Raw genomic sequence first — 6,178 nt, 5'->3', positions numbered from 1 at the left:
AGACCCTTTGACCCCTCCCTTAATTAATCCCCAATCTAGGACAAACCTCCAAATGAATAATAACAAGACATAAGGCAAATAAAAACATTCAAAAGAGCTTGTGACTTCAAACTAAGCCCATGAACCCAGTTTATTACATGAAGTACACAGGACTAGACCACTCATGATTTCAACAGACCTATCTTGACCCTAGTTCAGAACATAGGACTTATACCAAGCAATACATTAGTATAAACTACAACCCAGACCCTTACATAGAACACTTAAAGATGTTAAGACAGTCATGATAAAACATGAAGTCCAGAGAAAGATCCATATTAGACAAAACCCCTCACCTCAAACTATGGTCCTAAGCCACACTTAAAGGTTCTTAGTCACAACTGAACAACCAGAGGTACAAACAGGAAGGCCAAATGGAAATCTAAATGAGGCAGGTTCATCAACTTAATGTTATGGCCTAGATTAAGTGTAAGGAAAAAGTAGCAACTAGTCACAAAGCATGAACAGAAGTCCAGTATTAAGAAGCTGTGTCAAAACAAACTACTAATTTGAAACTATTCTATAACTCATATGAAACTCCCTAAGTGAGCAAAATGCAGACAAGATCAAGAGGGAATCACAATAAGCATATCAGGTTTTGAGCTCCCTAATCTACCAACAATTATCTTAACCAAATATAACATGGGCATAAACAAAAAGAAAAAAAAAAGGAACAGGCCAGCATATGGACTCAGACATCCATCCTAAACCACACACACACCTTAACTAGGTATAGTGTAGGCAGAACCAAAATAAAAGATGGCAAGCTAATACACTAACTTAAATTCCTTTCATAGACCATACAATTATGCTACCTAAGCATCACACAAAACGGAAACCAAGCATAAAGAGCAATAACTACTTAAACTTTATCATAAAATCCCACATAACCTTATTAACTAAACACAACATAAGCAGAATCTAAATAAGAAAACAAGGAGCGAAAACACTATCTTAAACCAAAACATAATTCTATTGACTAAACATGACATAAATCTAAACATAAAGCATTAAAATAAAAGGGATTTACCTTTTGTGAGTGCTACCGGGGTGAAGCGATGGATTTGGAAGCCCTTGTGCTCCAACGCCAAACTCAAACCACCACGAACACCACACAACAAATAAAAATATAAATTTTAGAGCTGGGAAAACTTAAAAAAAAAAACTTAAGTTTAAAACGAAATTTTTGACTTTGGAACTCTTAAGACTAAAAATAGAAATTTTCATTCTCTTTGTGGTTTCCAACCTCCTTTCTCGAATACATGGGGGTTCCTATTTATAGAAACCCAGGATGGCTTTTAGAACTACTACCACTGAAGTGGGACTTGCAAATTTTATGCAAGTCCAACTCACAAACTCAAATATACAGTCCAGATCTATGGTAAAAAATGAAATCAATGGTTCAGATAGACCAAGACTAGTAATGATGGTGGAAATACATATAAAAATGGGAGGTAGTACCTTTAAGGGCCTGTTTGGCCTAATTTTGTGGAGAGAAGGACGAAGCATTAATGGCTTCACCTTCTCTCTTCACGCCACAAGTCAATCACGATGGGACGAGACCGAGAAAGAGGCGGGGTACATGGTGGAACAAGGGGCGGCGCTAGGCTTTTACCCCTAGCCGCCTCCCCTTCTCTTGTTTTGCCAACAGACCCCTAAGGGTTCTTTTGTGAAACGGGTGGGAGGAGTATAATATTTGTTACACCTCAGAAACTTCCCTGTGAACGTACAATGAAAAGACTAATGAAGAATACGAGTATATGATGTTTTAATCAGAAGGGAATGACGTTTGACTACCCTAAGTAAGATTTCAAAGGCAATGGGAACAAGAGATAGGTTATGCTCCACAATGACTAATTATAGGTTTTGAAGACGTGAAAGTTGCAGATTTGCACTTTGGCCCAATCGATCGTAAAATGAAATACGGACTGTAAAGTGGTATACGGCCCGTAAACTATCATGTCGTATTTCAACTTACAAAACTTCAACTTTCTATCAAATGCTTGAATGGTTAAATATGACTTGAAATACGGACCGTAAACTGAAATACGGCCCGTAAATTGAGTTCGTACACCACCATGTCCTCATCCTACCTTTCTGGTTCTGTTATGCTTAAATACGCCCACAGAATACGGACCGTAAACTGGAATACGGATCGTAAACTGGGTTTAAGACCACTGTGCACTTCAACTACTGTTCATTTCGGATCATATTTTAAGTCATTAAAAAGGAGACCTAAGCTCATTAATTCATTTCATTTCCACACCACTTCTCTCTAGAAACCTCTAGAATATTATCCACTCTTCATCTATAAGAAAACAAGGGAAATCAAAGATCAATATCAAGAATTCAAGTGAATCAAGTGTATGAAACTCATCAGAGTTCATCCAAGTTAAGAAATATCAAGAGAAGTGAACTAGGGTTTTGGTGCAAGAAGAGTAATACCACTCAAGGCTTGTTCCTACAACATCTAAGGTACGTTTTATGGCATCTACATGTTATTTAGGATATGGAAGAGTTGAAACACTTGGATTATAGAAGGGTGTAAGAAATGGGTCATGAAAGTGTGAATAGTAGCATTGTTGAGTAAAGGTTTGAATTGAGCCATGATCATTGATAATTTGTGATTATAAAAATGTTATGAATGACATTTAGAACATGGAATAAGTATCCTATGTGAGAAAATGCAACAAAGAACCATGGCCATGATTATGGAGAAATTGAAGACAAATTGTGAAATACGGATATTGTAAATGAATGATGAGTGTTGTCTATCATATTGAGAACGTTGTTATGAACGCTTGAGAGTTGATATAGAATATGGGATGAGTTGCACAAATGAAAGGAATTGTTGTCCAATTTTCTCTAGCGTTAGTAAGCTGTTTTTATAATCGCTAGCTAATGTCGATACAAATTCTCTTGAAGGTAGAACGTTCACACTAAAGGAGAACAAGAAAGCGATAGATTAGTAAACGTCAAAGGTATGTGAGGCTAGTCCTTTCTTTCTAATGGCATGAATCCTAAAGCATGACTTCCTATTTTCTTCATGATTCTCCTACATTCCGGAAAAACTACGAGTCTATGTTCATGAATAACAATATGAGATAAGAGATATATTATGAGTCCAATAATGGTAATGATGAGTTTAAGCCTAAAGATTCTAGAGCTCATGAGATGATGTTCCTATAAAGTTAATGATGTTGTTCATTGTACACACTCACCTTGTATATTATTTCCTTCAAGGTGAGGCAAAATACTTATAAATGCTCCATAATGGAATCGAGGGTTCACGACCTTATGTCACCTCGATAAAGTATAGCCATCTTTGAGTTTCCATGCATGCATTATGATGAGTACATGTTGATGATATTACACCGCGCCTATATGGCCGGGCAGCACCGCTAAAGCGGGCGTCTTATAGATGATTACACCGTGTCTATATGGCACGGGCAGCACCACTAGTGGGCGGCATGAGATGATACCCCGGATGCGGGAGGCCTGGACGCAGGCTAATGTTATGATTATCACACCGATCCGATATGGACGGGCAGCTTACACAGTACTACACCATACCTATATGGATGGGCAGCTTATACATTATGCATATATGATATGATGATGAGTATGAGTAAGACAGTATGACTTATTTCCTCTATACTTGACAGGCAGATACAGATGTTCCATATTGATATTTTCTTTATATCATTGTCTTATTTCATTGTTTATGCCTCTCATACTCAGTACAATGTTTGTACTGACGTCCGTTTTCTTTGGACGCTATGTTCATGCCCACAGGTAGACAGGGAGGTGAGCTTGATCCTGATTCGTAGAAGCTTAGCTGATGGAGAGCACTCAATTGTTCGGAGGTGCTTACGATGATTCTGTTGTGTATATTCGTGTATATGTATTTTGGGCATGACGGGGTCTTTTCCCGTCTTCATGTTCAGCACTCCAGTAGAGGCTCGTAGATACGCAGTGTGGGTTAGATGGTCTCACGAGATTGTTACTATGTATATATATATTATTTTGATGGCCGAGAGGCTTATGCATATAAAAGTATTTTATGTTCTCAAATGAAAAGATGATTTTCTTATGTCTTGAGTATAAATTGATAAAAGAGCATTAAATGAGCAAGATGAGTAGTAGAACAAGTGGTGCTCGGTGGCTAGACCCGGGTACCCGTCGCGGCCCATAGCTGGGTCGTGACAAAAGTGGTATCAGAGCAGTTCAGTCCTAGGAAGTGTCTACGAGCCGTGTCTAGTAGAGTCTTGTTTATGGTGTGTTGCGCACCACACTAATAAACAGGAGGCTACAGGGCAGTTAGGAAAAATGACCATCTTTCATCTTAAGAGATCGTGCGATAGAGCTGTGTTATAAGATTAGCTCCTCCTTAATAGTGTGCTATGATTTCAGCGAAGCTGATGAAAGAAAAAGCTACGGCAGCCCCAGAAGGGCAACATGGTGGTTGAAGAAAGGCTTGAACGAGAGTCGTCTATAGATATGGAGGAGGGAGAACCCCAGAATAAGGTCCCATCTCGGTGTTCCCATACTTCGCCCACTTTTGAGCATCAGAGGGAAGCCTCGATTTTAGCTCCAACACCCCCCGTTCCTCCACCAGATGCCTTGGGCCAAGAGATAAGATAGGCCATTCTTCTACTGACTCAATTGGTAGCCGCTCAAGCTCAGCGGCAAGATGTGGGCCACGATAACAGGGATTGGAGAAAGAGAGTTAGTTCTTCAGGGTTTGATCATAAGCATAGGGGTGCTCCGAGGCAACAATTTTCTAGGCACTCAGTTCGTTCATCAAGTGGTGCTCCTCCGCAGTTTTCTGGACCCAGATTTGATGGATCTACTTATTCTAGGTCACCCCAGAGTCTCAGAGTTTCAAGTTCTCAGATTCGGAGTGGTTCTAGTCAGACGAGATCCCTGGTACCACGATGTACTCAGTGTCGCAAGTTACATTGGGGACCGTGCCTCTTAGGCTCGGATGTTTGTTATACCTGTACTCGGCCAGGTCATATCATGCACGACTGCCCATGGAGGTGTGGTAGAGATGAGGTTCGACCTATGGGATTAGTATCTGGCTCTTCATCATCTGTACGCCCTCCAAGGCCAAGGCCACAGATGTTAGTAGGTGGTGATAGATACCAAAGAGGAGCGCCCAGTCCAAGTGGATCCCAGCATCACATTCATGCGTTAGCTGAGCGATAGGATCTTGAGTCTTCCCCTGATATTGTCCCAGGTATATTGTCAGTATCCTTTTACGATATGTGTGCATCGATGGATTCGGACCCTATGCTGTCATGTATCACCCCCGTTGTGATGATTGTATTGAGGTGAAAAATATGAGCCAATCCGACAATCTGAGATGACTATATTTGTTAGTAACCTAGTGATAGCCCGAATCGTGATTTACGAGTAAGTTGATTGACAGTGAGCGAATATAAATAATATGTGTATGTATATAGATATTGGAATTCTAGACCGAGTGTGCATGCACAACTTATGAGATAAGCTCTACTATTTATATCCTTTAATGGTAAGTGATCTTGTGTTGTGCAGTTGCGTATTATGTGTGTTCCGATATATGTCCTATTGAGACGTCGGACGTGTTTTCTGGGCTATGTGCAGGTTTGGGATTGTTATGCTTACAAAAGAAACTTTGTCGAAGTTTTCCTAGAATTTGAAGGAGACAAGGGACAAGCTCGTGATATGTCCTGACGAGAAATGATGATGTGCAACAAGGTAATGGCAGGACGATATTGAGTTAGGAGTATCATTGACAACTACAAGAGATGAGTAACGGGTTGAGTATTCTTACTTCACGAGGTTTATCCTATGTTATAAGCAGGCTTGCGAATGAGATCAAGAAGTGTCACTCTATAGAGTTGATTATGGTCAGGGTATAATGAGAACGCAACAAGAACTGCAATGCAAAGTATAAGCGAGGAAACGACTAAGGATGTGACATGTTCTATATGAATAAAGAGTGAATGCAAGTGTGAAACCAACAAGCGAGCCATGGGGCAGTAGATGAGAAAGCTTATAAGACCTTGTTAAGGGAAAGTCCAGCATAGGGATTCCTCCATGACAGAAATGATAGCCAGCAAAAAGGGGAAGTCAACTTGAAAAAGAAATC

This window comes from Lycium barbarum, chromosome 3 (genome assembly GCF_019175385.1).
Source record: "Lycium barbarum isolate Lr01 chromosome 3, ASM1917538v2, whole genome shotgun sequence".
Lineage (NCBI taxonomy): Eukaryota > Viridiplantae > Streptophyta > Magnoliopsida > Solanales > Solanaceae > Lycium > Lycium barbarum.
This window is presented reverse-complemented; position numbering follows the sequence as displayed.